A 24,299-nucleotide genomic window follows, 5' to 3' on the forward strand; every position below is an offset into this window, starting at 1 on the left:
GTGTCCGGGGAACTTTTTTTTTGTTGTTTTTTTTTTTTTTAAATCCCCATGTGAACTTGTGACCTCATTCAACTGCACTTTTGGAAATGATAACCAGCAGAAAAAGTCATAAAAGTAAAAAAAAAAATAATATATATATATATATATTCCACATAATGTTGATAAATAATTTCTTATACTGTATTTTATTTTTGTATTTTAATAGTATTTTTTTTATTCACGTTTAAATCAGACAATTTGTTAGAGAGAATATTTTTTTACAGTGGAACCTGAACTCAACGGACCTCGAACTCAAAACCGTCGTGCACCAGTGGAGTAAGTTTGCATACATTTGAAAAATATTAATTAATTTTAAAGCTTTTAAAAAAATTTAATAATAATTTTAATTAATTATTGAAGTTATTTATTTACATATGTTTTTATTCCAGAAAAAGCGACTTTATAATGTATCCAAATAGAATCTGTTAACCATTCCAAATGTCACATTATGAAGAGAAATTGACAATTATAATAGTTGTGTTTGTATGTGGCACGGTGGTTCGGTGGTAAAGAGTTGGCCTCACCGTTCTGAGGTTCCGGGTTCAATCCCGGACCCGCCTGTGTGGAGTTTGCACGTTCTCCCCTACGTGGGTTTTCTCCGGGCACTCTGGTTTCGTCCCACATCCCAAAAACACGCAATATTAATTGGACACTCTAAATTGCCCATGGGTGTGATTGCGGCTGTTTGTCGCCAGGTGCCCTCCGATTGGCTGGCAACCAGTTCAGGGTCTACCCTGCCTCCTGCCCGTTGACAGGTGGGATAGGCTCCCGCTACCCACGTCAGGATGAGCAGCAAAGAAAATGGATGGATGTTTGTATGTCATATTTTTCTGACAAAACGCATGAAGTTGTCAAAATCATGATGTAATATTACAACTTGACAATTCCACCATTAATACTACCCCCCGCCACCTCTTTATCATTTCCTTTTTTAACCCCAGTGTGCCAAAAAACACCGATTAAGACTTGTTGATATTTTTGGTTGTTTAATTAAGCGGCTTCCTCCGTCTCCCCACATAAGAAGAGCATAAATGATTTATCGTATCATAGAAAAGCCGCCCCATCTTCCCACACTTCAACCTCGCTCTTGTTTTGGCTCCTAACTCTGAAGCCATTAAGTTCCGCCCGGCCTGTAGTGTTTGACGTATCGCCATGGAAACCAGCCTTGTTTATTGGGGGAAGAGCCTTCGCACGATTGTTTGAAATGGCAGAATTATGAACATATACTCTGACTGACTGCCGACAGACGCGCACTCTCTCGCCCGTGCAATCTGCCGACATTTAATGCGAGCGCCGTATCTTTTATTCTGCCTTCACAAAGACGCGCTCGGTTTTTGATTGACAGTGTCTGAAAGTGGTTGGAATATTTGAACTCTCCGTATTGCAGTCATAAAAAAAAAACAAAAAACATTGAATTTCTCCGTGACTGGATCAGTTCAAAACTGAGTAACTTTATCTTAGCTTACGGTATAGCTTTTGTCCTGGAAATTTTTCTTAAAAATGGCTGTTGTGACATTACATTGATCGAAAATGTGGGACGACAATGCTCATTCTGTAACCCCCAAAATTGTATTATTGTTATTATTATTATTATTATTGTCCCTGCTTTTTTGACGTTCTAGTCCTTCCAAACAAAATTCAAAATATTCAAAACATTCAGGACATTCACAACTATTTTCCACATTCTAAAAGTTACCAATTCTACTACAAAAAAGTAAATAAGTAAATTCAAGCCATGGGGTTCCTCGTTACACTCCCGCGGCCCTTGTGAGGATAGGCGGCGACGAAAAATGGACGGATGGATGGAGTTCCTCGTTCTTTTCCATCACAACGTTCCCGAATGAATGCAAACATTTTACAGATTTATTCCACCGTCAAACTATTCTGCTCATTGTAATATAACATTGGACAAATTTTCACATTTTTTTGGGATAAAATTTCCCAATGTAAGAGATATTTTACATATTTAAATCCACATTTGCCAACGGATTAAACATCAAATTCTGCTCCTTCAGGACATATTATGCAGACCTTTAACGCTACCACATTTCCACAAATAAAATCCCCAAATTAAGTGACATTTTATTTACTCTCCTACTTTTCCCACAAATTGCGCAATTATTATTATTTTTTTATTATTTTTTTTTTTTTACAGAAGTGGCTTTCTCTCTCTCTTAATTTCAATTTTGAGTCTAGCAACCTCTTGTGGCCGCCGCGGTCATAACAAACACCTTCGCTTTGTCATTCAGGAAAAATGGAAGCCTCGTTTTTCCACCTCATTTGATCGCAATATTAATCTTCACAACATCTCCGACCGCTCGCACTTTACTGTATTAACCGCACGTTTGATCGCCTGTACAGTAATGATTAAAAACGTTGCCCTTTTCCCGCCTGCAGGGGGCAGTATTGCCACATTGTCAGCTGCAGGGAGCGTTTTTAAGGAGCTCAACAACAAACAGCATTAGGCAGGTATGCCTGCACGTTCTAATGAGTAATGAGATTCCAATACCGGTCTGTCGGATGGATATTAATTAACAATATGCTCGTTATTGTGCTTGTAGTCTGCCGTGGCGCACCGCTGCACTGCATCATTCTGCACCACGGTAAGAAATAAACAACCTTAACTTTGGATACGTATTTGCACTCGAGTTATAATCAGAACAGACAGATGGGCTAGGTCATTCGTCAATGAAGAGATAAATCAATAAATAAATGAACAAATAAAAACGTGAATCTAAAATGATTTATCCAGACATCATCCAAATCGCTTATCCCCACAAGGGTCACGGGAGAGCAGGAGCCTCTCCCAGCTGAACCCTGAAGAATCGCCAGTCGGTCGCAGGGCAGATTTTGACAGCCGCCGAGCGGGAATCGATCCCACGCCGCCCACACCAAAGTCAAGCGTGTGTACCGCGACCCCAGTTACTCATTTTTTGTTACGGTTTCTGTCAGAGGGTCATTATGAATGAAACCATGAAAAGATTTCATTGATCCAGCATGTTCACACGTGGAATTTGCATGTTCTCCCCGTGCCTACGTGGGTTTCCTCCAGGCACTCCGGTTTCCTCCCACATCATGAATTGGACACTCTAAATTGCCCCTAGGTGTGATCGTGAGTGCGTCTGTTTGTCTCCATGTGCCCCGCGATTGGCTGGCGACCGGTTCAGGGTGTACCCCGCCTCCTGCCTGTTGACAGCTGGGATAGGCTCCGGCACTCCCCGCGACCCTTGTGAGGAGAAGCGGCGAAGAAAATGGATGGATGGATATTCACACATTAAATTTATCACGTAGTTTTGAAATCAGAAATCAAGGGGAATGGGTTTGTCAACTATTGTTGATGTTTGGCTACATAAAAAGGCTTGCAATATATCAACGTCATCATTTATGATATGACAGTTTGAAATTTTGGTTCAAATTTGAACAAAAATCATGGAAGTACTCATACACGTATACATATGATTTCCCTTCGCGGGCCACATAAAATGACGTGGCAGGCCGCATCTGGCCCTCGGGCCTTGAGTTTGACACCTGTGCACAACATCATCTATCCATTTTCTTCGCCGCTTATCCTCACAATCGTCCCAGGGAAAGCTGGAGCCTATCCCAGCTGTCAACGGGGCAGGAGGCGGGGTACACCCTGAACTGGTCGCCAGCCAATCGCAGGGCACATCGAGACAACTCCACCATCAGTGACTCAAAAATGATTTAATAAAATACCATTTGTATTTATTTATGTATTTTATTTCAACACGTCAATCATTTCAGAGCAAAAAAAAAAAAGGTTGGCGTTGTTTTCCCAAAATTATGCGATTTAAAAAATAAACAGTGAGATATTTTGTTACATTCAGATTTTTAAAAAAAATTGGCAGTTTCATGAAAATTTTTACTTATAAAAAAAAAAAAGTGTGGTGCCTTGTAACATTCAATCCGTTTCCACATTTCGATTTTCGATGTGACAAATCTTTTTCGTATACCCTTTTGATCTACCATAGCTTATGTTTTGTGTCATCATTAAAATGATGAATTGTGTTTTTTTTTTTTTTTTTTTGCCCAACTTCCGTATCTCGTGGCTGGCGCGTCCGTTTCGGCCACCAAGCGCACGTTCAGACGTATTTGTATGACGGAGCCGCGGCCTTCCTGTGTCTTCACACCGGAGAGAACGCCTCGACTCACCTCCGTGTTTTCCAAATGTCAGAGTGGAGCAGCAGGGAATAGCTTTGGAAGACGCGGCAAAAATAATATCGCACGCGTTCACCCTTCTAGTCAACATCCAAACGCCCGCAGCAGTGCCTTGCCGCGTGTGCTCCTGCTACTACTAGACGAGCCAGGCTTTAAACCCCCCACTTCCCGCCCCGCTCTTGCTCTTCACCTTTCTTTGCAGCCCTCGCATAAAAATACAATATGTCGGCGGTAAAACTCGAGGAAGATGATTCATAAGCTGCGAGTTAAAAGCTCTGCGGCGGAATTAATGCGCTAATAGACTCTCCGCCGCTCACGCGATTCATTTAGACGACAGTATCGGCACTCCCGGAGGCGGCGGGGCATCCATTCCAGGTGTCACGGCGGGCCCGACCGATTCCTCTGGAAGTTGGACCGCAACAGTCACTTAAGGTAATGTTCGCGCGCACACACAAGCGCATTACGAACACGCAGCCGTGATTAATTAATCTGCTTTTGATTTGCTAATAACGCAAGGTCAGCGAGAGCTGAGTCAATCCTTTTAAGAGGGCTGAGCTAAGTGCGGGGAGATGTCAGCGCGTCGGCGTCATCGCTCTTCATAACGGCGGCGCGGTCGAGGCGAGCGAAGCGTTGAGATGGCCTCGCACGTCCCGACGTTCGATCGCAATCTACGCCAAAGGCCAGATTATCGCGATTATCCTGCGGAGTGCGGTCAAGGCCGACAAACGTATTTCAAACAAGGTGCAGGGATGCTAACAACCGGGCCGGATTTGACCATTTATCTTCCGTTACGATCAAAATCAGCAAAGGCCCGATTATTGAGAATCGGTATCTTGTGGTGTCGGGCGTGTTGAAAATGGATTACAAAAAAATGTTCCCTCTAAGATGTGCAACTGCGCACTTGTCGCGCACTCTTGGCGCAGAGGAAAAACAGATCCACCACACTGCCTCTCACAAGGAGCTGCTGCTCGGCCACACCGGGTTCTACTTCCTAGTTTACCTGACACCACTCCCCCATCCATCTTAAAGGGGTACACACATAATTACAAACACCGGGGTATGTGAACAATAGAAGAAAAAGTGGTGAAACTGGATGAGATTTTCTCTATTTTTGTGTGTAAAAAAAGATCTGGTCTGAAGCTAAAGTAGAAAGTGCAGGATGAGATGGTGTATAATGTTAAAATTCCACCTCGGGACAACCTGATCAAGGATGAAAGCACAGACGATACATTGCCCAAAAAGCTAATTATGTATATTAAATATAGGAAGCAACATAACATTAACCCTAAAACTGTTTGGGAGGATCATTCAGCCTTCAACGTGCATATTCGAAAGATATTCTGCACACAATAATAATCAGTTTTAGACCAAGAAAAACAGATGGGGATATCATTTTGGGTTAAAAAAAAAATTTCAAATTTATAGTTAATAGTTGGCTTTGTATTGTCATGTTTTTTTTTACATTTTCTGCGAGTATTCAAAAACACAAAATTCTTCTTCAAAATGTTCTGATGGGAATGAAATTTGAACCGTTTAATGAGCCACTTACAAATATTTTTTTCCCCCAAACGCTGCAAAAATTTGCCGTACCTTCCGGTAACAACCCGAGCCAAACCCGCAAAGATGTTAGTCGCTCAGTGCAGCTGCGTCACTTCATCGCACTTCCTTGACCCCATGTTCTACTTTCCTTTTGGCCAAGGGTTCGCCGCCATCATCTCGCGCCGTTTGTCGCACGATTCACGCTCGCGCCAAACTCATAAGCCGCGGAACGGCGCGCCCTGCGAAAGAAAGGAATCCATCTTCCTCGAATTCACGTCCCTCCTCCTTCTGTCGCGTTGCTGTCACGAGATGAAGACGAGCGTGAGGGCGATGTTCTTCCGAGTGTCCTCCATCTCCATCCATCAATCCGGCGCGGGACGTCTCCGACGACCGCAGGTTGAGCCGCTTTCCTCGACCCTCCCCTGGTGAGCGATTCCGAACGGGATGACTCTTAATAATAATGAGCACCGCTGACTGTTTGGAACTTGTCGCCATGGCCACGGGGCCTCCTTTTTAATTTTAGGGAGCAATCGACGCGGTGACGCCTCGGGGTGCGACTGCCGCGCGCTCACACTTCTTCTTCTTGGGTGCGCTCAACGGCGGATTAACAATTAAGTGAGGTACGGCTCCTGCGGTCATCATTGATCCTTCCGGATTAGCAACATTTTCAAGAAATGTTGTTTATCTCTTGAGTACAATATTTGGATACTCTATGCACTATGTAAATACCAAGTACATGCTAACAATTAGCATCAGTAGTAGTTCAGGGGTACAGAATCGTACTAAGTTGTCAGGATAACATGTTGAGTGAAGACAGTTCTTGTTGGACGGCTTCTGGAAGCCCGTCTTCAACTTTCAGCAAAGGTTCAAGTCGACATAGATGGACACTGGTTTATCATTAGCCCCCCCGGGACCCAAACCCCCCCCCCCCCCCCCGCATCCATCTTCATTAAAAATGCCGCACTCTGAGCAGATGGTCATTAACGACGCAGCACCCCCAACCCAACGCTCCCATTTTTTTTTTTTTTTTTTAGCACCCTTCTCTCTATGTGCGAGGGCACTACCTAGAGGACACCCGTCACGTGTCCGAACCCCAGAAAGTGGAACGTAGTAGCCGGCGTACCACCTGGTACCGATCAGTGTCAGGCTACAATGCGGCAGAGATGTCCCAACAAAGATTCTCGGCTCAGATCTGCGGGATCGCTACGTTTCCCCTGTGACTGTAGCTGATGAATTTAGTAAAATTAGAACACTTTCTATGCAATTGCAACAAAGACGTTCCGACAGGGATTCTTACCCGGATTTCTAGACTACAAGAGAGACGTGTTAGCCACTATACCACCGTGCTGCAGGATCTTAAACTATTGATTTGACATTTTTCTATGGAACGTAGCGCACGTTATGTGGCAACTTCCAATAGAACACGCGATTCCATAGATATCCCAAATGGGGAGTCGAACCCAGATCTTTTAAACCTGAGCCAGTTGTGCCAACAACTGGGTTAGAAAATATACGATAAATGACTTTCTATGGCACGTGCGAGCTGAGGAATTTCAAAAATTTTGTGTAATGTGATAATACATTGATAAAAAGTGACATTATATGAAAAGGAAGATTTAAAAGAAAAAAGGTTTTATTTTTTTTTATTTTTAAAAATACAGGTTTTTAATTCGTAATCTTACAACTTTCATGTTTTGTTCCTTTTCAATAAATCCTACAAAATTGTAAGGGATTTTTTTTTTTAATTTTCCCCCATCAATGGAAAATAATGCATACTGTGTACATCTACGGTATTTATGGATATTAAACAAGTCACTAGGTATAAACACCCACAAAATTTTTTTTTTTAAATTTTATAAAATACAGGTCTTTAACCAGTTATCTTACAACTTTCATGTTTTATTCCTTTTCAATAAATCCTACAAAATTGTAAGGGATTTTTTAAAAATGTTAGTTTTCCACCATTAATGAAAAATAATGAATCCCGTCTACATCTCCGGTATTTATGGACATTTAACAAGTCACTAGATATAACCCCTATAATAATTCATAAAAACTGCAATGAGCCCTGCTATAAAGTTTTTTTTTTTTTTTTTTTTACGTCCAAATACATAACATATAGCATCCCTGATATTTTTAATTAGGCAGTAGAAGTTTGTGTACCCACGCCAGTGGAAGCAAAAATAAATATGTGTTTTGACACTATAATACCGAGTGTATAAACGGAGCTGTTGTTGTGTGTCGGACAGACATCAGCAGGTTGACGGGGGTGCTCGGGAGGGGGGGGGGGTCAAAGGTGACACAGCAGGGCACCGGGGGAGCACATCATTTGTCTTCTGCTGATTGTTATCCTCTACTGTCGCCTTAACAAGGAGTTGACGGGCATACATCATGTACCCCCCCCAAACCCCCCCCCCCACACTCTTCCTCGGGTGAAGAGGGCAACCCAGCGTCCTGTTAGTTACGTGGCCAGACGCTGGCGTATTCCGCGCCGTTCCCCCAAACAAATGGCCTCATTAGCGAGTCCTCTGATGGCAAACTTTTTCCAGAAGTCAGCCCCCCCCGCAAAAAAAAAAAAATGTAAACTCAAGTGTGAGTATAAAGATACAGTAATTACGTGTACAATTTGGGGGGGGGTGGTTTTAACCCCTTCCCACAAGTGATTCCAATGAATTCCACTTTAATGCTAATCGCCAATTTTAATTGTTTGTTGTGATTGAGAGAAATTTCGTGATTGTTTTTGTTGTGGGCGGCACGGTGGATCAGCGGGTAAAAAGCGTTGGACTCGCAGTTGAGATAGCGCACGCTCAGTTGTCGCAGAAACAGCAACGATGCGCTCGCGTGTTTACTCCAATTGCACTGGGGAAGATAAAGTGTTATTACAGAGATATGACACTTTTCTGGTGTGTCAATTGGCCTGAAGAAGCTAAAAAATTTTTTTTTAAAGGGTTCAAAATGCTTAACGCGACTCTTAGTTCCCATTTAATGCCAAGTGTAACGTAAAACCAAATAAAATGACAGGTTGTGAATTTAAAACAACCAAACAAAAGCAGTATTATTTAATGTTGTGTTCCGGAACATGCCGTTGACCTGCTCAATTTCCGTTCGAGAACTTTTTATTTGAACACAAATGGTGGCGCAACACCTAGACAGATATAATACTCACAGACTTATCTTTATTTAAAAAAAAAAAAATGACTCAGCTGGTAAAGCCTCACAGTTCTGAGGACCCGGGTTCGATCCTGGATCCGCCTGTGCGAGGTTTGCATGTTCTCCCCGTGCCTACGTGGGTTTTCTCCTGGCACCCCGGCTTCCTCCCACATCCCAAAACCACACAACATTAATTGGACGCTCTAAATTGCCCCTAGGTGTGATTGTTGTGGATCTGTTTGTCTCGATGTGCCCTGCGATTGGCCGGCGACCAGTTTAGGGTGCACCCCGCCTCCTGCCCGTTGACAGCTGGGATAGGCTCCAGCACTCCCCGCGACCCTCGTGAGGACAAGCGGCGAAGAAAATGGATGGATGGACGTTTTTGTTGCGTGTGAGAGGTTTTTGGTTGTGTCTAAAAGGGGTTTTGGTGGGTTTAGGGGATTTTTGAGCTTGTTTGGGAAGATTTTTGTGCACGTTTGAGGTGTTTTAGATCTTTTTGTTAGTTTCGAGTTTTTTTGTTTTTTTTTTTATGTATGTATAGCCGAGAGATGTTTTGATGAGTATGAAAAGTGTTTTGTGCTTATCAGGCTTCAGGTTCTGGTTTTGGGGAAGTGTAACTTTTTAGGAGTGTGTTTTTTAGGTGACGCGGAGAGATTTTTTTTAGGCGTGTGTGGGGGTTTGTTTTAGGTGCGTTTTTGAGTGGGAGACATTTTTTTTATTAAAAAAAAAATATATATATATATATATTTTTTTTTAGCCTCCATGGCACAAAATCTGGCCTCCGTACTACAACAAGCACTTATTTCTTTCCCTGGCATTGTTTCATTATTCTATTTATTAACATTCATTTAGCTGGCTGAAGCCCACTTGCAGTGAATTCCCCCCCCACCCCACCCCCACTTTGCACTACCTATTGTAATATGTTCTGAGTGACTGACTCCTGAGGGGAGGGGTTGGGGGGGGGTAGGTTAAAAAAGAAAAAAAGTCACGTTAGAAATATGAAAAGCAATCACATTTTCTGTATCAGTAAGCAGGTCTGATGTAGCCGGGGGTCATTCTGGCACTCCGCCGTTGCTTGGGGAGGTGTTTTTGTAGCCCCCCCTAGGCTCACCTAGTTAATTAACTTTTTTCTCCCCCCCATTTCTGCTATTAGAGCCGTGCAACTTTCTCGGCTAATTCTCGACACGCGACTGAGACTGTCCCCCCCCCCCCATCCACCACTCCGCCCCCCCCCCCTCCCTCATTATACCTTTTGTTTGTGTGGATTACAGTACCCACGCAAACTGTGCCGTCTGTTGGAATTGTTGTGTTGAGGTACACAGCAACACTTCAAACACGTTCAAGAATTTTAGCGTCATGAAGCCATGGGAGAAAAAAAGAGGGGGGGGGTGCAGGGTGGGGGGGTGGAGAAATGAGATGCATCTATGCCAAGAAGCAAAGGTTTGAAAACTGTGAAGAATTCGGATACAGTCTTTTAAGTGTGGGTGTGTAAGTGTGCCTAAAAAAAAAAACATCAAAAAGCAAAAAAAAAAAAAAAATGGAGCTCAACATATTTCCTTATTCTATAATGCGAAAAAAAGCACATTATAATAGCACGACAGCGGTGACAAGCAAACAGTCGCTCCAATTTCCTCAAACAATTTCGACTTTTCAATTAACCCGAGATGACTTTTGCTCGGTCTGCTTCGATTTAATTACGCCACTGGTGTGTTTTCGTCAAGTGCAAAATTATAGGGTGCCATTTTTCTTATTAAAAAAAAAAAAGATGACAAACAGCGGTGTTGTTTTTATGGCGAGGCCGGAACAGATTAATGGCATTTCCATTCGTTTCAAAGGGGGGAAGCGATTTCGGCAGCGAACGAGTTAACTAAGCGACGTCAGTGGATAAAAAGTCGATTTACTCGACATGTTTTCCGCTTGCAGTAATTTATCACAACAAACGCACACTTGTGGGGTTAAAATATGCATATGCCCGATCTTTTATTATTTTATCCTACTAGAGTGCCTCGGATGAAAAATAGCCTGTGACTCTTTAAAGCAAAAAGTTAGCTTGGCCTCATCTAGTCATTACGGTTTTATGCCTTAATGCGTTAGTTTATGCCTTTAGATTCGCATCCGTCCGAATCAATGAGACAAGCGCGCTCCAAATAAAGTTCAAGTGCGACGTTAGCGAAGGCGAACAAGCCCCCACGACCACTTTTAACCTCCTTCGCCGCCTCGCTACGGAAAGAGCGCGCGGCATCCCCGCCGCCCGTGTAGTCTACGTGCTCGTCTTTTTGAATTTTGATCACACAAGCCAGGGGAAAACAACATTAACCTTAATGCGTAAATTGCCGACAAGATACCCGGCAGGCACAAGACGTGGATTTTACGTTGAAACAACGTCCAGGTCCGACATTGAAAATTCGTTGTTTTGACATTGTATTTGAAAATTGCGACAACGTCACAATCTAACCTAGAATCAACGTTGTAAGACAACATCCAGGTCCAACGTCGAAAATTCGTTGTTTTAACATTGTATTTGTAAATTGTGAAGACGTCACAATCTAACCTCGAATCAACGTTGTCTTACATCGCTGAAACAACAATCCCAGCAGGCACAAGACGAGGATTTTACGTTGAAACAACGTCCATGTCCAACGTCGAAACTTCGTTGTTGTAACTTTGTATTTGTAAATTGCGGCGACGTTACAATCTAACCTATAATCAATGTTGTCGTACAACGTTGAAACAACATCCAGGTCCAACGTTGAAAATTCGTTGTTTTAACATTGTATTCGTAAATTGCGACGACGTCACAATCTAACTGAGAATCAACGTTGTCTTACGACGTCGAAAATTTGTTGTTTTAACATTGTATTTGTAAATTGCGACGACATCACAACCTAACCTCGCGTCAACATTGTTTTACAACGTTGAAACAACGTCCACGTCCGTCGAAAATTCGTTGTTGTAACATTGTATTTGTAAATTGCGACGACGTCGCAATCTAACTTAGAATCAACGTTGAAACAACGTCCACGTCCAATGTCGAAAGTTCGTTGTTGTAACATTGTATTTGTAAATTGCAGCGACGTCACAATCTAACCTAGACTCCACGTTGTCTTACATCGTTGAAACACCGTCCAGGTCCGACGTTGAAAATTCGTTGTTTTAACATTGTATTTGTAAATTGCGACGACGTCGCGATCTAACCTAGAATCAACGTTGTAAGACAATGTCCAGGTCCAACATCGAAAATTTGTTGTTCATGTCACAATCTAACGTAGAGTCAACGTTGAAACAACGTCGATGTCAAACGTCGAAAATTTGTTGTTTTAACATTGTATTTGTAAATTGCAACGACGTCACCCAAAAAACACTGGTATAAAATCGATGTATAGACAGTTTTCGACTGACGTCACACACTTTCCGATTTAGGACGCGGGCGCCATCTTGGTTGGACGAATTCACGTAAACACACGTACCTAACCAGGAATCATTTCAAGGCGTGTGAAAGGGGGCGCACTGCTGTGTTATCGGTTGCTCAAACGGGCGTCGTAAAGCGTCTTTCCTTTGACCGCTAGCTGCGATCAAGAACCGGCACGAGAAAACGGAGCAGTTAGCAACCAAACGGCGACACCCCGTGGCAGAGCCGATCTAGCGGCCAAGCACAACACCGCGCGGGCACCCGCACAGCCACGGCCGGACCGGCAGGATCATGACAGAAACAGCATCTAACGAGCACCGATAACTTTCCAAAGTCGTTTTAGGCGTAACGCGTCACTTTTAACAGTCATATGAAAATTTGTGTAACTCCGGTTTATATGCAAAAGTCACAGAGTGAACGGCGCGTCAGCAGAGCGCACCCATCCAACATGGCCGCGTGCCCCGGATGTAGTCACGTGGTCGAAAACAGTCTATATTAGCGGTCTCCGCCAAAGCCAACTCAGTAGCGCCCCCTGGGAAGTAAAAAATATTTTTAGCACCCTTCACCGGTTTGACACAAAACTTGCCGGAAATGGAACAGGAGGTGGGACTTTTTGATTCCAAGAACAGGTTTTTCGTCAAGTCCGCAGTTCTCGCCCGGGCCGTCGAACGCGTGCACAGCGTGAATGTCAGTTTAATGTTATTTACTGTAGTTCTATGCTCGGTTAAGTTCTTATAGCTGTTCACTTCACAAGGCTTTTATGCAACCAAATTAATTGTAATCGACTGTACATTATTTCCCACGGGAGCAGTCGGTTCTCTGCGCGCGGCCGCCGACAAAGACGCACTCGGCCGCATTAGACGAGGACGCGTCCTTGACGAGTCGTAAGCGACGGGTCGCCCCGTCCGTCCCGCGGCCCGCTCCGTTAATCTTTATCAAACCCGGCGGGCCGGGAGGACGCGCCGCCCCCCCCCCCGGGCGTTTTACGACGTGCCGAGCGGTGGCAGGTAGAGCTTGTTGTTCGCTACCTTGCGCGGGAATAATAGATCTGTTTAGCGTTAATCAATGTGTCGCGCGGGCTCATTGAGCAGTGCACTCAGCATTCCGCTTTTGTGTCAGAGAGCCTTTTAATCTAATTGGACATTAAACTCCTGTCATTATTCCTCACGCGCTTTGGACTTATTTACGGCGCTGCCCGCTTGCTCGTCTTTACCTTTTCATTACGGCGTGACAGTCTACATCAGCAAAGTCATTAAAGGGAATGAATCAAAAGGGGCGCACGCTGACGCGCGGCTGAAATGTGTAATTTAATCAAACGCTCGCCGGGCCCGCGCGTCATTCACGTTGTTTACGGCGGAGCGGCGGGCTGGCGGGATTGTGCGGCGAGCAGCGACTCAATGACGTGCATAAAAAAACAACAACAACAAAAAAGAAGTCGACACACCCCTTTAAAAATGGCAGCTTTATTTTAAAACGATGGAAAGCCTACCAGAACAGCTGAAATTTATTACATACTCAAAAAAAAAAAAAGTTGACTCATTGAATCAACTGGAATAAATTCCAGGCAGGTTTTCCATCCATTTGATTGACTTCCATGTTATGTGATATGATTGAGTTGGTCCAACTTAAACTTTGTAATTCCATATTATGCGATATATTTGAGTTGGTCAAATGCATTTTTAAAAAATACAGTTAAAGTAAAAATTTAATAGGCCTAATTCAATTCATATCAGCCCAATTAAAATTACCATAATCAACAAATTATTTTTATAAAAATATTATTAATTTAAACCCCCCCATTTCATTCATGAGACAAATCTGTTTTTTACTTTTTTTAAATTCAAAATCAATATAAAAGTACAGTATACATTGTTCAGATTTTGCAGGCTAGGGTGGAAAAGGTTTTGGTCTCATCCATCCATCCATTATCCAAATCGCTTATCCACACAAGGGTCGCCAGCCAATCGCAGGCCACATGCAAACAAGCAACTATTCACAATCCCGGCTTTTTAAAGTACAGTTCCAGTAAAAATGAGTTATTTAATAGGCCTAAATCAATTCATATCAGCCCAATTGAAATGACTATAATTAGCAAAATTATTTTTTAGAATTATATTATTAATTTAACCCCTCAATTTCATTCATGACACAAATCTGTTTCTTTTATTTTTTTTAAATTCAAAATGAATATAAAAGTACAGTATACATTATTCAGATTTTGCAGGCGAGGGTGGAAAAGGTTTTGGTCTCATCCATCCAACCATTATCCGAATCGCTTATCCACACAAGGGTTGCCAGCCAATTGCAGGCCACATGCAAACAAAGAACCATTCACGATCCCGGCTAAGGCCAATTTAGAGTCTCCAGTTGCATGTTTTTGGGATGTGGGAGGAAACCGGAGTGCCCCGGAGAAAACCCACGCAGGCACGGGGAGAACGCGCAAACTCCGCACAGGCGTGGGCGGGATTTGAACCCCGGTCATCAAAAACTGTGAGACAGATGCGACCGGAGTTCCGCTGTGCAGCCGTTTTGGAGAGTGGAAGTAAAAATAAATCCATGCATCCATTTTTTTTTTAGCCGCTTTTCCTCACAAGGGTCGTAGGGGTAAAAATAAATGACTGTGATAATGTGGTTGCACAAGTGTGCACACCCTCTAAGAACGAGTGATGTTGCTGTCTTCTCTTGATTCCCCCCCCATAAAAAATCCCATTTCATTCAAAGACGTTAAATGGGAATCAGCAAGTTCTTTTGATTAATCGCAAATAATGTTCATATTTTCGTAGGCTTTTCTTGGCGTTTATTTTCATAATTAAAAGTTACTTTTACTTATTAAGACTTAGATACTTGGTTAGTTAATTGCAGTTACAGTGATTTAGTTACAAACAAGGAATGTGGCTGATCACATTCAAACTCGCGTTCTATGGAAGTTAGCACAACATGCCACCATTTAAAGGTCCACTGTCAAGAAATGCATGATTTTTACTATGTTACTAATGTAAAAAAAAAAAAAAAAAAGGCAGCCGGAATGGACCCATCCGTGTTTTTCACCACAAAACATGATTTTGACGTATATGTTTTTTTTGTAACTCCCGCCATGAAAATCCTCTCGAGGGATTTGTTTTCGAGAAGAAGCGGGAAGTGACGTACAGGGCAGTAGCGCACCCAAGCGGTCTCGTCTGTTTCTACTAGTTTTACCTGCTGGAACATGTATCGTTGTTCCTTCTTCGTGTTAGCCAAAATGCCGGCTCGTTGCATTGCTGGATATTGTTCGAAGACTCGGGATTATGGATTCATTCTTCATACTTTTCAAAAAGACCCGGTTCAGCGTGAAAAATGGACTGCACGGGTGCAAAGGACGAGACCTTCTTGGGTTCCAAATGACATGTAGGTGTGTATACAGCTACTAAAAATAAATAATAGTTTGGGGCGGGGGTGGGGACGTAATCCTCTCAGAATGTAACAAAAGATCCGCGGGTGTAAGTCAGGGGTGTTAAATGTGTCGATGTACCCGTCGGCGCCGAGCACGGTTTCACACAAGCCGCCGCCGAAGCCGCACCTCGTCCGCTGCGATCACGCTACGGCCGGGGTGACTCATCGCGGCGCCGGGCTGGGCCGGGCCGGGGCGGCTCGTCGCGGTGCCGGGACGGGCCGCTTTACGGTGTTGTCATCGTTCGCACCTAAGCACGCTACATATTGTCATACATACTGTCTGGGAGTCTGTTGTTAGCTAGAAGTGATCCGCATATCATCTAAATATGGCTGGTAACGATGGGGTAATATTGCCCCGGTCACTTCACTCGAGTGTGAGATGTTCTTCCGGGTCAGAAGGGGCGTGTTCGTCTCCCGTGTTTTCAATGGCGAATGTCGCGGTGTGATGTCACGAACAGACGACGCAGGCAATATGGCGACCACTTGGATGTCGAATGGCACTTTCGCAACTTTGCTCACGGACGACGCGCTCTCCGCCCATATTTATTGTATTTTTATTTATCTGTATTTTTCATGACAATATCTATTTTAGAACGTTTACAGGCATGACGCTTGACCTTTAAAGTAGCTCTGATTAACCCTTAAAAATCACACGATTAGTATGCTTTTCAGTCATTTCAGTTCACGTTTTTCCCACATTTGTCATTTCAATATGCCCTCCTCCATATTCAAATGAACAAACGCAAAGAAATACACTCGATAGATGTGCTTTATTAATCCCGTGAGGGGAAATTAAGCGACCAAAGAGCTCAGTATCGCTAATATCTTTTTAGCGGGCGCATTGACGGCCGCTGTCCCACTGGTCTCGTCTAATCCAACAATTGCACAGCTCGGGGGTCTTGGGGGTCTTGGGGGGGGGGGGGTGTCGTACCCGTACATTTCCCAGCGTGCACCAAACAGCTGGAGATCGCCTTTCACGGCTGTTTAAACAAGCACTTTAAATGGAAATGTACTTGACATATAAGGAGTTGTAATCATCGAGTGTTTAAACCCTACTCAATGTGTCCTCAAAATCCATTTCTGGATCTTTAGTTCTGATCTGCGATTTATATATATATATATATATATATATATATATATATATATATATATTCCGTCCTCAGCAATCCTCCTTCGCAGTACAACAATTACAGCCGGTGAACATTTCATTAGGCTAATATGTCTTGGCCGAGCCGAGTGTGACATTATAGTGCTGAGCGGACTGTTTTCATCACGATGCATGGCAGTAAAAAAAAAAATAAAAAATAGGGGGGGGGTGAGTTGGGGGGGGGAACTCCCACCAGCAACACAATTAATTACGTGTTTCAATGTGACGCCTTCTCGGCAAATTAATTTGTCGCAGGGAGCTCGTCGACTCTTGTTTTAAATCGTTTCATCGCGGCTGCGAGGTGCAATTTTGCATCGGTCGACATTGAAATGTGTCAAATTCCCGCGTCAAAGTGTCGATTATTATATTACAGCGTATGACAGCAAATCAGACGATAAAACTAGATTCCCGACGAGGGATCCATTCATTCTGTAAAATCAAGAGTAAAGTTGAATCTGGATGCAGAATGATATCTCAGTGCTAGATATGTGATGTATTAGAACATAAGAATTGATGCGTATCAATTCATGTCATTTATTGAGAGTTATGTAAAATGTGATTGTGAGCTAATGCCCTTAGTTTAGGGGTGTCAAATTCATTTTTGTCGCGGGCCGCGTTATTGTCCCGGTTCCCCTCAGAGGGCCGGTTATGACTCTGGAACCAAAAATATTTGATCATCTCATCATATTCACATCATCAATTTATGAACTCGTTTTGCAATCAGAAATCAAGGGTTATGTGTTTTTCAAAAAATGCTTGTAATATCTCAACTTTATCATTCATAAGACATTTGAAATTTTGGTGCAGATTTTTGCAAGAATCATGGAAATTGACACTCTAGATTTGCCTTCGCGGGCCACATAAAATGACGTGGCGGGCCAGATCTGGCCCCCGGACCTTGAGTTTGACAGAGGAGCCCTTTGGCAAATTGTGATTTATTTATTTTTTACTGTAAAATAAAACCAAATATGTATTGAACAAAACCGGATAACATTGAATTGCAACGTGCGATAAAAATCTAGATATTTGAACAAAAAAGGCGAAGCAACACATTTAGACGGACGATATAAGGGTTTTTTTTTTCTTTTAATCAGGCTGAAATTGATTAATGGATTGACCGATCACTTAATTTGAGATTATTGCGGGTTTTTTTTTTTTTGCTGTGGTACTCACGGAATGAGTTGAACTTGTAAATCAAAGCACCACTGTGGTAGAAATTGCTTTTTAACGCTAACTAAAATTAACGAATGAGCGTTTATAAAGATATAAAGATCGTTTCCGTCACGCCTTTCCCGCCGCTTCTGCGTGGAGGCTCACTTCCGGCGCCGCGTGCCGCGACGCTCAATCTGATGCACTTTGCACGGGAAATTAATTCCATTATTAAACACGCCGCACTTCAGAAATTTCAATTAGCGACGGCAGCTTGAGGAGGCGAAAGGCAACCCCCCCCTCCGACACCCTTACCCGCAGCCTTACGCATGAATGCCGCACAAGTCAAGTGTCCGGAGGCGGGGGGTCCATTTGCGGAGGTGCCTCGTGGGGGGTGGGGGGTTTTGATGGCCTCCGCAGACAACGGGCCCGCGGTTGAAGTCCACTTACGCGCCCATCAAGACGCCAAATGTATTTAAGTGGCCGAGGGAGTGTCGCCGCGGAGAGCTCGAGCACAAAATGGCCACTTTCGTTAATGGGCCGACGAGGCGTAATGAATGGTGCGCGGGCGCCCGAGTGGGCAGCTCGCGCGCACCCGAATTAACACCGGCGACCCGCGTGCTCGTTAAGGGCAGGGATTTGCACGACGCCGCAGCGGTCGCTTCTCGACGAGGGGTCGGCCCGCCTTTGAGCCCGAGGGCCGCGTTTGATATTCAAAGGGACTGCAATGAAATAGATCAATGAAAAAAAAAAAAAAAAATGTTGTCATTTATCCATTCATAACATTTTAACCAATTGTTTAATGTATTATATAACCAGGCGGCACAGTGGATCAGCTGGTAAAGCGTTGGCCTCACAGTTCTGAGGTCCCGGGTTCGATCCCGGCCCCTCCCTATGCGGAGTTTGCATGTTCTCCCCCCGTGCCTGCGCGGGTTTTCTCCGGGTGGGCACTCCGGTTTCCTCCCGCAAAAACACGCAACATTAATCGGAGGCTCTAAATTGTCCCAAGGTGTGATTGCGGGTGCGGCTGTTTGTCCCGATGTGCCCTGCGATTGGCCGGCGACCAGTTCGGGGTGTGCCCCGCCTCCTTGTACCCGTGTACCCCGTTGACAGTTGGGATAGGCTCCGGCAGTCCCCGCGACCCTTGTGAGGATAAGCGGCCAAGAAAAGGGATGGATGGATGGATTATACAATAATAGATTAATGTTGTCAATATTTTTTTTTTCGATGAAGGCTACTTTTAGGAATTCACATTTAGAAAATCCACACACGTGAATTGTTTATGATTCAGTTCCTGGTTTGGTTGATAATGTATAAAAAAAAAATGGGGAAAATATTTCATCGTTGTTTAACCTCTAATATATGTAAAATATGTAAAATGATAACTTTTGCTTGTAGCTCAAAACACTCATAAATTATCTTTCCCAATTGGAACAAATGGAAATGTCATGAATCCGATCTAGTGACCCAGAAAACAATCGAAAATCATTATTTTTTTTAAATAAAAACAACAACATCCTATAATATGGTACTTTACAAAAAACATACAGTAATAACATAAAATAGTTATCTAAAGAATAAAGCGGGTTTTGGATAATGATTGACATAGTGCTTCTCCTGCTGTGTGCCCTCCCTGTCCACTAGGGGGAGGTATAATAAGGACATATGCACATGATACACAAAGAAGACAGGAGGCCCCGTGCCAAACATATTTGTGCGAACACGCTGTGGCGACCCCCGAAAGGGACAAGCCGAAAGAAACAACACAAAGAAGACAGTCACAACCGGATAAGGAAACGTTGCCGGTGAGTTTTGCTGTCAGCCATGGATGTCTTGTTCCCGTTGATGTTCCAATAAAAGTCATTTTAAGTGTAGCAATATTGATGCTCGTTTTGTTAGCCCACCTATGATATTTCCTGTTTGGTGTTAGCATTAAGCTAGCAAACTTCGTTCGGTTTAATACGTGTGAATATGAAGTTGTTTTTTTATTTTGTTGAATTGCTCGCAATGTGGCAAACTGCACTAGTATCTAATAGTTTCCTTGCGAGTTAAAGCAAAAAAAGTTAAAGCCAAACTACAGTTTGTATTTTGAAAAAACAAAAAAACTCATAAATGTTCCCTTCCATGCATGGAGTCAAATGATAAAAAGAAAATTCTAACTGTAGTGTTTGTTGTGGTTCCACAGAACATTTTGTACGTAAATATGTGGCGCCGGGATCTAAATTAAAAATGCCACAGAAAATTTTATTTTGTAAAATTCACATTGTTATTTCAAAGTATAGTATTTTTCAATAGCTGTATTTCCGTTTCACTTTTCAATCCCAGGATCTGAATTAAAAATGCCGCTGAAAATTTCACGTTGTAAAATTCACATTATTTCAAAGTGATCCCATTTTCAGTAGATGTTATTTTAGTTAAACTGTTCACAAATTTTCCATATAAGAAAATGTAACCTCTTAAAATTCAAACAATATTTTCAGCCTGTGTCTGCGACGTCACGTGACTAAAATCTCAGGCGACCGAAAGTATTGCGTTTGAATTTTAAAGGTTGAATTTTTTATTTTTTTTATACAGCAAATGTGTTAACAGTGAAAAATTAAAACTGAATTACAGCGATTGAAAATGTGATCATTTTGAAATAAGAATGTGAATTTTAAAACGTAAAATTTTCAGTGACCTTTTCAATTCAAATCCCGGCGGCACATATTTACTTCCATACATGTGATTTTTCGTGAAAGGGACGCTGGATTGTCAAAGCATCGCCACGACGGACGAGCATGTCTATATATATTTTTTTTGACCCCCGTACAGGACAAGACGCATTATTAATTTCCTCATTTGCCATTCGCTTATGTTTCTGCAGATTCCAGCACTCTTTCCATTCGGCTACGAGGTCCCTTGCTGTCGTCACGCCGCCACGAGGAAAAAAAAAAAAAAAAAAAAGGTCAGAACAATTTATATGTGACGCGTAGACTTTGATCGCTTTGTCATCGCCTCGGGGGCCGTACCTGCCCCTCTCGCCGGTGCCGCCGCCGCCGCCTCCTCCACCGGCGCGCTCTTATTGACACAGACAGATGGACACGCGCACGCACACACACGTCAACTTCAGTTTGCGCGAGCGTGAGCGCCATCCAGTCCGCGTTATTCAGCCTTTGTTCTTTGTATTGAGCGTGACACAAAAGCGAACATTATGGAGCGCTTCAGCGCACATTCCCCCCCCACAAATACTGTAGTATATTACGATCGATGCGCAAGGGAATGTTAGATGAGCAAAATATGTATAAAGTTGAATTCAACTTGCTCAGTCGAAACAGAACCTCTGCTGCATCTTGCGTTAATAAAGTTGACATGTGGACTTTAAATTTGAATTAAAAAGTTATTTTTGGATATGGCCTCCCCAAAAATTGGAATTGCAACTCTCCATCCATCTATTTTCTTAGCCGCTTATCCTCACAAGGGGAGTGCTTGGAGCCCATCACAGCTGTCAACGGGCAGGAGGCGGGGCACACCCTGAAATGGTCGCCAGCCAATCGCAGGGCACATAGAGGTAAATAATTAAATTGAAATTTCCTTAACTCATTCACGGGCAGGGTGGCATTTTTTTTTTTTTTTTTTTGCCTTATTGAGATAAAAGTCTCCTAACTGGCCACAATCGAGGAAACACAGGAAAAAAAAAAAGGGCAAAAAAAAAAAAGATGTTCCCTCTCGCGGGCAGCGTCCCAAGACTGGGACGGGTATGTTATCAGTTCTGTGAAGTGGTACATACTAGAGATATGTTTATTAATTCATTCTTATTCTAGAACAACAGCTACGCATTAATAATAGTGATGGATTAGCATTTTGAAGACAAACTTGGTTGCATGCTGACCTTTCCCCCTTTCTTCATGTGTACTTGAGGCAGCCATGTTGGGTCAGGAAGGAAAGGGAAATAACTCTGTTATCCTCTCCTGATACTAAATTATGGCTTCAGATTAAAACACTTAAATATTTTGATATACTCAAGGATAGAATGCGTGAAAATCATGATGTCCCAAAAATGGGACACTGCTCACGAATGGGTTTTAATCTCTGAACACAAACATTACAGCTTAATCTTGATAGAAAAATTCAGATACTATGCAGATTGTGGTACAATTCTGCTATACTGCGCTATATACTTAATTGTCATCTATCTTTCAATCGATCAACATATCTATATCATCCGTCCGTCAAACTACAATAATAGAGAATTACATATTCCGTATTTAACCAATCCACATAACGTGAAAATCTGACACCTTAATGTTAACCCACAATGCAAAACGCCATAGACAAGCTAACAAATCTAGTATTGGTATCTTTTAACAACTGATCATTGAACACGAACAACGGAGCACACGACAAAAACGTCACATGACGGTCTTTCTCATCCTTGTGTAGGCATTCCTTGGAACGTTCCAGAATTCCACATCACAAAAGATCCGCATCATAATAACAAAAGTATGAAAGGACAATAAAGAATAAAAATATACACACATAACAAATAGCAAATGACATATTACTGCGATGTAATTCTTCGTGTCTCATCAAATCTAAGCGTATTTTATACATCATACTGCCCCCTGGTGGCATGCACACCAGAAGGAGCAGCACAATGTCCACTGAATGTTGCAAAAAAAATGTTCATTCTTTACCTTCTTTTTAGTTATATTACTATAAGTTTTCATTCATGTTTTGCGGCTCTAATGGATTTATGGAATATTTTTCAGCGGGGGAACTTGAGCGATTTGCGTTATGATCCCGGTCTCGGAAGCAATTAAACTCGCACGTCTAAGGTATCACCGTACCTCCGTCGACTTCATTAAAATGTCAAGTTTGTCGGGTGTGGAAAAATGAAGACATGGCAGATCTACTGCGGGGCGCGCGGTAATGGATGTTGCCGTCCGTATGTGGCATTATTTATTGGCCACATCTGTGCAGGTTCCGAGTGACGTGTAGGAGATGGGGGGGGGGGGCGACCAGGGGGAAGGAGCTGCCTTCATGAATACCCATCATGCCAATTCCACTGTGATTTATAGTGAGCGCTGCCAAATAGAGGAGGGGCGCCAAATGACCTTCACGCTCACGGGGGAATTGTGCATCCGAAACATGCTCACTGAAGAGGTTAATTATCATCATACGGAATAATGATGTCATTTGCGAAAAACCTCCTGGGTAGGGGGGAAACCCCCCCCCCCACCCCCCAAGAACAACAAATAATCGATGTAGCTTGCTTCGTGGTTTTTGTAAGATCTACAGAGGACACGCGTGGCGCCATACGGACGCGAGCCCAATGTTACGTTTTCAGAGGGGGGTGGCTTGAAATGCGGGCGACCTTTTGTAGCAACGCAGAAGACGTTTGGGCTCGCCCCGTCTGCTGCTGGCCGTTCTGCGGACGGCGTGCGGTTTGCCCCGATACGTCCAGATGTTGATTGTCACCAGATTGTCGCCGCCTCTGCGCAGCACGTTTGGCTTCTTCTGTTCGGTTCAATTGAAGCCCCAAGCGTGTTTTGCAACATAAAAGTATGTAACTCCAAAAAAATTAACATTGTCCAACATTTATTTAATCAAAATGAAGTATTTTTACCATGAACAGCTACTATTTGAATTCTGTTCTTTGTGGAAGCAAATAATTTCCAAGGTGGTTCTTTGTGTAAAAAGGTCGAGATCCGCAGTACTTTATAGACCGATTTATCATCTTCGCTGAACGTTAACCGATAAAAATCCCGAACTTTTATCGTCTCTTTCCCTCGACATCTCCATTCTTCTCTTCCGCCGATCTTTGTAACTGCGCTAAGCCGTGCTGGAAATCCTTGCGTTCAATTTGCCAGACTTTTTTTTTTTTTTATTTTTACCGGAGGGCTCTTAAAACTCAAGTCCACAGATCATGAACCCAATCAAACCGTGCAATTTGCGTTCAATTTATTACGCCCGGGCCGCGCCGCCATTGGTCCGACGGCTCCCCCGGTGGCACGGCCCGGTCCCGTTGCAGCTCTGCGGTCTTTTTTTTTTTTTTTTTGTTATTGGTCTTTTGATTTATACGACCCATCGCTTTGGGAGTGGCCGGAGACCAGAGAGAGTGCCTGGTACCCACCGAGAAGAGAATAATGTACTCTGCCATTATGAGCTCCCTTGTCAGCTCGCGGCAATATCGCGAAGAAGGAAGATAGAGCGACTCATTCACCTGCACAAATGTGCTGCAAAGCCACCAAATGGAACGAAAATGATCAATAAATCGGA

At 43.1% G+C, this 24,299-nt stretch overlaps 1 long non-coding RNA gene across 6 annotated transcripts in view; it reads left to right on the top strand.

Moving 5' to 3' along the window:
* LOC133490405 (uncharacterized) overlaps nt 1-24,299 on the top strand; it is an 89,162-nt gene that overhangs the window by 17,523 nt on the left and 47,340 nt on the right. For 3 of the 6 annotated variants that reach the window (XR_009792203.1, XR_009792198.1, XR_009792199.1), the window contains 7 exons: nt 2,437-2,508; nt 2,601-2,642; nt 4,549-4,650; nt 5,918-6,182; nt 6,281-6,377; nt 19,686-19,846; nt 20,905-20,985. This is a non-coding gene — a long non-coding RNA (uncharacterized LOC133490405). Of the gene's footprint in view, nt 1-263; nt 316-2,436; nt 2,509-2,600; nt 2,643-4,548; nt 4,651-5,917; nt 6,183-6,280; nt 6,378-19,685; nt 19,847-20,904; nt 20,986-24,299 lie in introns of all 6 variants that reach the window. The other 3 variants (XR_009792200.1, XR_009792201.1, XR_009792202.1) reach the window with 2 other exon arrangements.

The sequence above is a fragment of the Syngnathoides biaculeatus genome, chromosome 17, assembly GCF_019802595.1.
Source record: "Syngnathoides biaculeatus isolate LvHL_M chromosome 17, ASM1980259v1, whole genome shotgun sequence".
Classification (NCBI taxonomy): Eukaryota; Metazoa; Chordata; class Actinopteri; order Syngnathiformes; family Syngnathidae; genus Syngnathoides; species Syngnathoides biaculeatus.